Here is a 12,174-nt window from a genome sequence, read left to right on the forward strand (position 1 = left end):
CCAAAAAGTTGTCTTAGCCCAAGGCGTATGGCCTCTGAGACCCCAAATGCCAAAATCTTACTATGTAAAAATGATCCATATAATAAAAAAACAAACACATAAGTTGAATTGAATTTCACACCAGGATGTTTTCCTAAAATATACTGTCTAAAGGGTTCTTGCAAATCAGTTCCTGCTGCTATATAAATGGCCATATTTAAATCTAATCACAATATCCCTCCTGCAGTGAAAGGCTCATTTGTTCAAAAAATGATTTAGGGCCCAATGACACCAGGGAGTCTGTGGTCCTGTTGCTGCATGTGAGCAGAGGTCAGTGAAAATGAAGAATGAACACATACTATAAAGTCCACATTTCTAACAGAACATTTTGCAAAGAATAAAATGGGAATTCAAGAAACATGTACGTTTACTTAATATTTTTATTAACATTAGCACTGATATGAAAATATATTTCACGTATATAGTACAAACAGTAACCAAATAAATCCCATTTTAGCCCCTTCTAGTTTAAAAAGTAGAGTGGTACTGCAGCAGGCCTATCCCATTAGTGCTCAGTATTCCTGAAAAGCACTAATGGCATCTGCTGTAAGCACCTGAGGTGCTTTGCCTTCAGGCTTTCCTCTGGTCACAGAAATATGCTTAGCCCCTGCAAATATGGTATGCTGGAAGTGCCAGAGGATCAAGGCCACCAGGAGCAGCCCTCAACTAATAATGGACGGAGGTGGTAAATAAATATCTAAGCTTCCTTGCCCCTCAGGTAGGATGACCTTGAGATATATTCTATACAGTCTCCAAGAGGTCCCAGTGAAACTGAGCCTTGGTTGTTCATGGTAATAATCTGCTTATTAACTCACCCTTTATAACTTCCTACCTTTCCTTTCCCATCTCACTTCCCTACTCCTTTACCAGTGTTTCCTGGGATAGTCTCCCAAATAAGCTACAGTTGACCCTTGAACAACACAGGGTTAGGGGTGCAGACTCTCTGCACGGTTAAAAATTCACACATATAGCTTATATTGGCACTCTGTATTTGCAGTTCCTCCATATTCGCGGTTCCTCCATATCCCTGGTTCCACATCCACAGATTCAACCAACCTTGGATCATATAGCACTATAATATGTACTGTGGAGAAAGATCCATGTGTAAGTGGACCCACACAGTTCAAACTCATGTTGTTCAAGGGTCAACTGTAATTACACCCAAATTCTTGCATCAGAGTTTGCTCCTGAGGTATTCTAACAATCACCAGTACTGTTGAAGCTCCTCATCTTCATCCCCAATTTCAACTCTGTCTCTCCCCAACCAAGGCTAACTACTACTTCGATTTTCTTTAATGTTGTTTGAACTGACTAAATTTATTTCATACTATTCACATTCTTTTGCAGTTTTTTAAAACTAACCATTATGTTTCTAAGATTCATTCATGAGTTACTTCTGGATTTTTGCCATTATGCCAATGCTACTGTAAATATTTCTGCACATCTCTCCTGGTACACATGTCAAGAGTTTACCTAGGAGCAAAACTGTTTAGTCATAGAATCTGCATTTTCATTTTTTTTAAAGTCACATTTCCTAGTAAAGACAGTAGATTTAATACATAATTCCAATTTTATTTTCTTTCAAAACCCAACTAAAGCTTTTCAAAAATCCATAGAGATGGGGAAAAGAGAAGATGAGACAATATCAATGCAAGTTTTAAACCTGGAAAGTAGATGGTAAGTGGCGAATTACTTGGTAGAACTGAGAAAGCCAAATCTAGGATGGGGTGAGGGGCAGTGGATGGGAATCAGGGAACCAACTTAATTTATACTGCAGAATCTTCAAAAGACTCCATGATTGATACCTCTGGAAGATGGGATAAAGGGGGTTAGCTGAAATATAGTGAATTGATTGAAGAGATTAGAATATACATATAGATAGAATATACATATTACATATGTTATATCATATGTCCTATATATTGTTTTATTACATATATACTGTATATTATTATAATTAAATTGTTGTCTTAAAACTTTTCTCATGAAGAAGATATCAGCTTCAGACAGATTTACAATGAATTATAACAAACTTCTAAAGGAAAAATAGTTATTGATGAGGATGTGGCCTAAGGGAACTTTTACGTACACTTGTTTTAGGGAAGGTAGATTGATATTTCACTTTGAAAAAGTATTCAGTATTATATTTCCCCGTTTTAAAATATACTTTAAAGTTTTTTTAATCCAGCTTTTATATGCATATTTTATCCTTCAGCAGCATATTTTTTCTTTGTCTCTTTCATATATTTTCTTATTTATTTGTTTGTTTGTTTTTATTTTTGTCTGCATTGGGCCTTCGTTGCTGCATGCAGCTTTCTCTAGTTGTGGTGAGCGGGGGCTACTCTTCATTGTGGCGCACATGCTTCTCATTGCAATGGCTTCTCTTATTGTGGAACACGGGCTCAGTGGTTGTGGCTCGCAGGCTCTAGAGCGCAGGCTCAGTAGTTGTGGCGCATGGGCTTAGTTGCTCCACGGCATGTGGGATCTTCCCGGACCGGGGCTCGAATCCGTGTCCCCTGCATTGGCAGGCGGATTCTTAACCACTGCGCCACCAGGGAAGCCCCTCATACATTTTCTGAAATGTTTCTTTATCACTTAACTCTTCTACTAAGTATTTCATTTCTTCCATCACATTTTTAATTTCCAAGAGCTGTTTTTTTGGTTCTCTGTTTAATTTTTCATGGCATCCTGTTTTTTTTCCCAGAGATACATATATTCTCTTATATCTGAGTATATTAATTATAGATATATTCCTGTTTTGATTTTCGAGGTTTTATACTTCCCACATATATCTAAAATCATTTCATCTATTTGTTTTGCTCTCTATCTTTCATATTAGAGTTTTTTTCTCAAATGTCTCCTTGATTAAATGTTCATTTTTAGAGGCCTGGTGAGCTTGCCAACCGTGAACTCCCTGTAGAGTGACCTGGGTGGGCCATTTGTTGGGAAAAGTGCCATGTAGTTTTCTTTAGGTCTTTCCACATGGGCTGGTCAGCTCCCACAGAGAAGACTCTTCCAAAATCTTGTGTAGAAAGTCAGGGCTTGGGACTTCCCTGGTGGCACAGTGGTTAAGAATCTGCTTGCCAATGCAGGGGACATAGGTTTGAGCCCTGGTCTGGGAAGATCCCACATGCCTCGGAGCAACTAAGCCCGTGCACCACAACTACTGAGCCTGCATTCTAGAGCCCATGAGCCACAATTACTGAGCCCGCGTGCCGCAACTACTGAAGCCCACGTGCCTAGAGCCCGTGCTCCGCAACAAGAGAAGCCACTGCAATGAGAAGCCTGCACACCACAATGAAGAGTAGCCCCTGCTCTCCGCAACTAGAGGAAGCCCGTGCACAGCAACAAAGACCCAACACAGCCAAAAATAAAGTAATTAATTAATTTAAAAAAAAAAGAAAAAGAAAGTCAGGGCTTGGCTCCTAGTGTTCTAAAATGGGAATTGGGTGGGTCTCTCAATATTTAATAGGCACACATTCAGTCAATCTTCCTGTTTCTTCATGTTTTTTGTATCTCAATTGTGTCTAGTATCCCTCAGTCAAGAGTTCTTCTGTTTACCCTCTCGGTAGAATAATTCTACTGGCTGTGAGAGGCAATTACTCATGGGTGTAGTATAGAGAAGGCGATTTGGGAATTTATCTGCTTCTTTAAAAGCTTTCAGTCATGCCCTTCTTTCACTGTGGCTGCTGCACTTATCCATTTTCTTTTAAAATTTGGCAAAGAAATACTAAAAGATTCTCCAGTGGGTCATGGGGATACCAAGCGTATTCCTTCCTCCTCCTATTGTGTAAGAGCAACCCTTCCTTCTGATACTCGGGGTTGATTACTCCTGCTAGGATGGTGACTTCTTGCCTTGTCTTGGTCTCTTGGGAAATAGAATTCCTAACTTGCTGAAGCCAGAGTTGAAGGAGTGGGAAGTGATGGCAAAATGGCAACGTCTACTTTTACTCTTTATTTCCCAGCACCGGATATTCTACCTATCGATGGTAGAGTCTCATATAATGTTTATTAATAAGTATACTATACCCTGGAGACTGATCCCCACCCTTGCAGTGTATGCATACCTTTATTTCCTTAGGAGAAATTCATAAAGTGTATTTATTTGGCCAAATGGTCGCAGTAAAATCAGCTCTCATACAGATGAGGGTAAGTGTTCCTACGTCTAGGCCATGACAGAACACACTGGGCTGCCTACAAATGCCCACCACCCCCTTTCCATTCCAAATTGTTTGCTCTGCCTGGTAAGCAGTACCCTGGGTTAGTGCTGTGCAGGAACCCTGCCGTAGGGGACTGGATTCTATTATGGAATTGTCCTGGCATATAGATTATTAAGGGAAGGATATTATTGTAGGTGACAAATACAAACTGAAGTATTCGGTAATAACTTCACTCTTCTGTAATAGTTAAACAAATCTCCAATGGGGAATGACAGATATATACCCCAGGAAAAGAGTCTGTTTCTACAAGAAGTTAGTTTGGCCAGCTTGAAAATGGGAAAACAAACTTCATGGGAAACGGTTCTTATGACTTAGGCAATCACAAATGAATGATTAACTGGCCGAAATCTCATTGATGATTATGACTGTATTGTATATCAAGCTTGATCAGGGGAAGTAAGAGAGCACTTAGGGGATTGTGCTGAAATAAGCAGATTGCAGCAAATGCTCTTTGGTTACCGTTGCAATAAAAAGCTCACTCACCTCAGCCTTTTTTTTTTCCCTTGCGTAAGAGATTAAAAAAAAAAAAAGATGATGGATTTCTGTTTAACTGGGATGTGTGGGAGTGATTTGGAGGAAGGAGGTTTGGATGGAGAAAGAGGAGTAGACAGCACACATTCGGATCATCCATGAGAAGGACTCCCAGCTCAGCTGCCTTTGATCTCCAGTGCCCTCTGAGATAGTAGAAGTGCATAGTGACTCTTCTCTCTGGACAGGATAATTAGGATGTGTGTTTGCAGGCCAAGAAAGATGGCACAGGTGAGATATACACTGTACTCGCCATTGATCTGTGGGCCACAGCTCACACAGGAAGGCCTGAGGTGGCCTCTCAGAGACAGGTGATTAGCCCATTGGGTCACTTCTCCTGTCACAGCACAGTAGTGACAAGAGCAGGGACTTTGAAGCCCGACCTGAGTTCATATTCTAGCTATGTCACTTGCAAGCTGTGTGCCTTTGAGTAGGTAACCTTTCTCTGCCTTGTTTTCATTTCTGAAAACTGGGGACAAAATTATCTACTTAATAAGATTGTTGTAAGGATAAAATGAGTTAATGTATGGAAAGGGCCTGGCACATCGTTGCTGCTCAATAAACGTTCACCTCCTTCCCTCCACTCTGCTAGCAGGCCTTTCTGTAACACCAAGAATTGTCCTCTGGTAATTCTATAGGAAAGGCCTCTTTAGTGTGAAATCATCTGCCAGTTGTGCCCAGGACACAGACTTCACAGCTCTTCAGAGCCCTCTAAGGGGCAGGGCTCAGGCCAGAAAGATACTTCACTTTACCTGCAGCAGGATGGTCCTGAGGACCTCCGCCCTTGCCAAGGTAGAGCTCTCTTTCTCTGCGTAGTTGGGACGGCCCCATCCTCATCTGGAGTTTACCCTGGGTTTTGAAGAGCCTGTAAACTAGAGCAGCTAGGAAGGCCTAGGGCTGAGCAGGAGATCAGCACCCCGCCTCAGATTTTGGCTTCTGATGAAAGCACCACTGGCTTCACCTCCTCTCCTAAATCTCCTTTGAAATGCTTGTGTCTCTGATAGACTTGGAACAGACTGCATGCTCAGGGATGCTTTTTTCCCAGGTCTTCTGCCAGGGCCTTCTTCAAAGCTGGACTGATCCCTTGGTTCTGGTAATGCACAGTGACTGTCAAGACTTGTGGGGCGGAAGCTGGCAGAAATCTTTGCCCTCCCAAATTGCTCCTGGATGTTGATCCAAGCCATCTGGACATATTTAGATGATAAATCAGAAAGAGCACCTTTGCCTTCTTCTCCCAGATCTAGAAACAATGGGGAGAATTATCGGTAAGCAGTATCCGTAAAATATGAAATGTCAGCTCTCCCTTTGCCCATCTCAGCCTATGACATGCCACATCCAATTTGTCTTTGTTCCAACTGTGAGAGGACTTAATTTCATCATCCTGGCCTTTGGCAGTTAAGTGTTCTCCAAAGATATGATCTATGCTAATCTTTCAAAGTCCTGCTTAAGCAATTGTAGATAATACAGGAGGAGAGGAAACCTTGGAAACCATCATGATTATCCTACTTCTGCCCTGCTGAAACTCAATCCAAACCCCCCATGTTTTGACTTCTCTCTTCCCTACATAGATGGAATATGTTGTGCTTTTGTTAAGATGAAAAATCCAAATAATTAGAGAGTGAACAAAGTTTCAGTGAGTTTGCTGTTTCAGATTTCTCTTGAATAAAACTGTTACTTTAATCATTAAATCATTGCTTAAATGGCTTTGTGTGGCGATATCTTATTTCTCTTTAACCTTGGGATTGTTAGCAGTTAGAAGAAAAGAGCAGTGTCTTAGATCGGTGGTTCTCAGACTTCAGCGTACATCAGAATAAAATGGAGGGCTAATAAAAAACTCAGATTGCTCAGCCTGACCCTCTGTAGGTCAGGCATAGGGCTCAAGAATTTGCATCAACAGGTGATGCTGATGCTGGTGGTCCAGGAACCACACTTTGAAAATTACTGATTTATATAATAAAAACCTGACCATTTGGAACCTTAGAGAGTGGAATTATTTTGTAATGCAAAGTATACCAGATTTGATATGGGTTCAGTTGGCAACTTTGCAAATTATAAAAGGTGAAACAACTGAGTCTCTCAGACTCAGTTTCATCATCTGATAATCAGGAATGAAAATAATGCCTGCATCACAGAATTGCTATAAAGGTGAGATAAGTTCATGTATGTGAAAGAGCTTGGTAAATGGCAAAACACAATCTAAGTTTAATTCATCCTAGATATACTTTTAATAGTCAACTTTTATCTTAAAAATGAAAGCTTTTATTTTAACTTCTGGGATAGAAGTCTTTCATTGTTACCATCATAATAACAGTGACAATAATATTGATAGAAGTCTACTAGTCTACTCATTGCACTTTCTGTACTGGGCACTTAACACATTTTCTTTATGTCTTTCAAAAACCTCATAAAATCTACTTTATCATGTAAATTCTTTGCCTATCTAAAAGGAGTATACTGGACAGAATTTAAATTTTTCTTGAGGCCTCAGGGCAGGGCAGCCTCCTTGGGTGTGTGAGGCCCCTGTCTATATAAGCAATATGACTAAAAATGTATTACATGTGGTACACCCATACCATGGAATATTATTCAGAACTAAAAAGAAATGGGCTAGCAAGCCAAGAATAGACATGGAAGAAACTTAGCTGTATATTACTAAGTGGAAGAAACCAATTTGAAAAGGTTACATAGTATATGATTCCAACCATGTGACATTCTGGAAAAGGCAAAACTGTGAAGACAGTAAAAAAAAAAAAAAATCAGTGGTTGCCAGGGGCTGAGGGAGGGGAGAGGGATGAATAGGTAGGACACACAGGGTTTTTAGGGCAGTGGAACTACTTTGTATGTTACCATAGTGATGGATACAAGCAGGGAGTATATGTGAAATCTCTGTATGTTCCTCTCAATTTTGCTGTGAAACTAAAATGCTCTAAAAAAATAGTCTTTAAATTGAAAAAAAAAGATAAGTGGTTGTCAGGTGTTGGGGGAGATGAATAGGCAGAGGACAGAGGATTTTTAGGGCAGTGAAATTACTGTTTGATACTGCAATGATAGATGCTTGTCATTATACATTTGTCCAAACCATAGAATGTACAACACCAAGAGTGAACCCTAATGTAAACTTTGGACTTTATGTGGCAATGATGTGTCAATGTTGGTTCATCACCTGTAACAAATGAACCACTCTGGTAAGGGAAGTTGATGGTGGGGGAGACTGTGCGTGGGTGGGTATGGGGGTATCTGGGAAGTCTGTACTTTCTGTTCAATTTTGCTGTGAACCCCAAACTGCTCTATTTCCTTTGCATGTGTGTGCGTGTTTTATTGACGTATAGTTGCTGTATGGTATTATATAAGTTACAGGTGTACAATATAGTGATTCACAATATTCAAAGGTTATACTTCATTTATAGTTATTATAAAATACTGGCTATATTACCCGTGTTGTATATCCTTGTAGCCTATTTTATACCTAATAGTTTGCACCTCTTACTCCCCCACCCCTATAGTGCCTCTCCCCTACTCCCCACTGGTATCCAATAGTTGCTTCTCTTTGAGTCTGCTTGTTTTTTTGTTATATTCACTAGTTTGTTGTATTTTTTAGATTCCACATATAAGTGATAGCATACGGTATTTGTCTTTGTCTGACATTTCAGTCAGCATAATGCCTTCCAAGTCCATCCATGTTGCTGCAGATGGCAAAATTTCATTCTTTTTTATAGCTGAGTAATATTCCATTGTATATGTGTGTGTATATATACGCACACCACATCTTCTTTATCCATTCATCCATTGATGGATGCTTAGGTTGCTTCCATATCTTAGCAATTATAAATAATGCTGCTGTGAACATTGGGGTGTGTGTATCTTTTTTTGAATTACTGTTTTTGTGTTTTTTTGGATATATACCCAGGAGTGGAATTGCTGGGTCATATGATGGTTCTATTTTTAGTTTTTTGAGAAACCTTCATGCTGTTTTCACAGTGGCTGCACTAGTTTACATACCCACCAACAGCATATGAGCGTTCTCTTTTCTCCACATCCTTGCCAACATTTGTTATTTGTTTTCTTTTTGATGATAGCCATTCTGACAGGTGTGAAGTGATATCTCATTGTGGTTTTGATTTGCATTTCCCTGGTGATTAGCAGTGTTGAGCATCTTTTCATGTGTCTGTTGGCCATCTGCATTTCCTCTTTCAAAAAATGTCTGTTTAGGTCTTCTGCCCATTTCTTAATCAGGTTGTTTGTTTTTTTTGATGTTGAGTTGTATGAGCCATTTATATATGCTGGATATTAATCCCTTATTGATCATATAATTTGCAAATACTTTCTCCCATTTAGTAGGTTGTCTTTTCATTTTGTTGATAGTTTCCTTTGCTGTGCCAAAGCTTTTAAGTAGGTCCCATTTGTTTTTTTTTTTGCTTTGATTTCCATTATTCTAGGAGATAGATCCAAAAAAATATTGCTGCGATTTATGTCAAAGAGTGTTCTGCTTATGTTTTCCTCTAGGTGTTTTATAGTATCCAGTCTTACATTTAGGTCTTTAATCCATTTTGAGTTTATTTTTATGTATGGTGTTAAAGAATATTCTAATTTCACTTTTTTTAACATGTAGCTGTCCAGTTTTCCCAACACCATTTATTGAAGAGACTGTCTTTCTCCCATTGGATAGTCTTGCCTCCTTTGTTGTTGATTAATTGACCATAGGTGCATGGGTTTATTTCTGGGCTTTCTATCCTGTTCCATTGACCTGTATGTTTGTTTTAGTGCCAGTACCATACTGTTTTGATGACTGCAGCTTTGTAGTATAGTCTGAAGTCAGGGAGCCTGATTTCCTCCAGCTCTGTTTTTCTTTCTCAAGATTGCTTTGGCTATTTGGTGTCTTTTGTGTCACCATACAAATTTTAAGATTTTTTGTTCTAGTTCTGTGAGAAATGCCAATGGTAATTTGATAGGGGATGCCTTGAATCTATAGATTGCCTTGGGTAGAATAATCATTTTGACAATATTGATTCTTCCAATCCAAGAACATGGTATATCTTTCCATCTGTTTGTGTCAGCTTTGATTTCTTTCATTAGCACCTTATAGTTTTCTGTATACAGGTCTTTTGCCTCCTTAGGTAGGTTTATTCCTAGGTATTTTATTCCTTTGGATGCAGTGGTAAATGGGATTGTTTCCTTAATTTCTATTTCTTTTAGTTTGTTGTTAGTATATAGAAATGCAAAATATTTCTATGTATTAATTTTTTATCCTGCAGCTTTACTGAATTCATTGGTGAGCTCTAGTAGATTTCTGGTGGCATCTTTAGGATTTTCTATGTGTCGTATCATGTCATCTGCAAAGAGTGACAGTTTTACTTCTTCCTTTCCAATTTGCATTTCTTTTATTTCTTTTATTGTATCGCTATAAACTTCCCTCTTAGACTGCTTTTGCTGCGTCCCATAGGTTTTGAATTGTTGCGTTTTCATTTTCATTTGTTGGTATTTTTTAAAAATTTATTTATTTTATATATTTTATTTTTGACTGTGTTGGGTCTTCATTGCTGTGCGCGGGCTTTCTCTAGTTGTGGTGAGTGGGGGCTACTCTTTGTTGCAGTGCATGGGCTTCTCATCGCGGTGGCTTCTCTTGTTGTGGCTCATGGGCTCTAGAGCACAGCCTCAGTAGTTGTGGCGCAGGGGTTTAGTTGCTCCACAGCATGTGGGATCTTCCCGGACCAGGGCTCAAACCCATGTCCCCTGCATTGGCAGGCGGATTCTTAACCAGTGTGTCACCATGGAAGCCCCCTCTCTTGGTATTTTTTAATTTCCTTTTTGATTTCTTTGATGCATTGCTTGTTTAGTGGCATATTGTTTAGCCTCCATGTGTCTGTGTTTTTTTTGCAGTTTTTTTTCTTGTAGTTGATTTCTAGTCTCATAGTGTTGTGATTGGAAAAGATGCTTGGTAAGATTTCAATTTTCTTCAATTTTAACAAGGCTTGTTTTGTTGCCCAGCATGTGATCTATCCTGGAGAATGTTCCATGTGCACTTGGAAAGAGTGTGTATTCTGTTGCTTTTGGATGGAATGCTGTCTATATATCAGTTAAGTTCATTTGGTCTAATGTGTCATTTAAGGACTGTGCTTCCTTACTGATTTTCTGTCTGCATGATCTTTCCTTGATGTAAGTGGAGTATTAATGTCCCCTACTATTCTTGTGTTACTGTCAGTTTCTCCTTTATGTCCATTAATATTTGCCTTATATATTTGGGTGCTCCTCTCTTGGATGCATATGTATTTACAATTGTTGTATCTTCTTCTTGGATTGATCCCTTGATCATGATGTAGTGTCCTTTGTCTCTTGTAGCAGTCTTTATCTTAAAGTCTCTTTTGTCTGATATAAGTATTGCTACTCTGGCTTTCAGTTGATTTCCATTTGCATGGAATACCTTTTTCCATTCCCTCACTTTCAGTCTGTGTATGTCTCTAGATCTGAAGTGAGTCTCTTGTAGGCAACATGTATATGGGTCTTGCTTTTGTATCCATTCAGCCACTCTGTGTCTTTTGGTTGGAGTATTCAGTTCATTTACATTTAAGGTAATTATCTATATGTAGTCATTATTGCCTTTTTATCAATTGTTTTAGATTTGTTTTTGTAGGTCTTTTTTTCCCCTTATTTTCCTCTTCTCTTGGGATTTGATAACTATCTTCAGTGTTATTTTGGATTCCTTTTTCTTTTTTGTGTGCATATATAATTATAGATGTTTGGTTTGTGTTTACTGTGAGGTTTTTGTATAGTAATCTCCCTCTCTCTCTCCTTCTCTCTCTCTCTCTCTCTCTCTCTCTCTCTCTCTCTCTATATATATATATATATATATATATGTATATATATAGCATGTGTTCTTTTTTCTTCATTTTTACATCTTTATTGGAGTATAATTGCTTTACTGTGTTGTGTTAGTTTCTGCTGTATAACAAAGTGAATCAGCTATATGTATACATATATCCCCAGGTTTCAGTTTTTTTTTTTTAACATCAAATGCATTTTAAAACCCTGCATTTGTATTCTCCTCCCTTCATGATTACTGTTTTTGATATCATATTTTACATCTCATTGTTCTGTATATCCCTTAATTGCTTATTGTGGATATAGATGATTTTACTACTTTTGTCTTAACCTCCCTACTAGCTTTGTGTGTAGATGATTTCCTAGCTTTACTGTGTGTTTGCCTTTACCAGTGAGCTTTCTCATTTTGTAATTTTCTTGTTTCTAGTTGTGGCCTTTTCTTTTTCACCTATAAAATTTCCTTTAATTGGTTGTAGAGCTGGTTTGGTAGTTCTGAACTCTTTTAGCTTTTGCTTGTCTGTAAAGCTTTTGATTTCTTCCTCAAATTTGAAGGAGAACCTTGCTGGGTAGA

This window comes from Aethalodelphis obliquidens, unplaced genomic scaffold, assembly GCF_003676395.1.
Source record: "Aethalodelphis obliquidens isolate GAN/ISIS:26980383/991018 unplaced genomic scaffold, ASM367639v1 scaffold6, whole genome shotgun sequence".
Taxonomy (NCBI): Eukaryota; Metazoa; Chordata; class Mammalia; order Artiodactyla; family Delphinidae; genus Aethalodelphis; species Aethalodelphis obliquidens.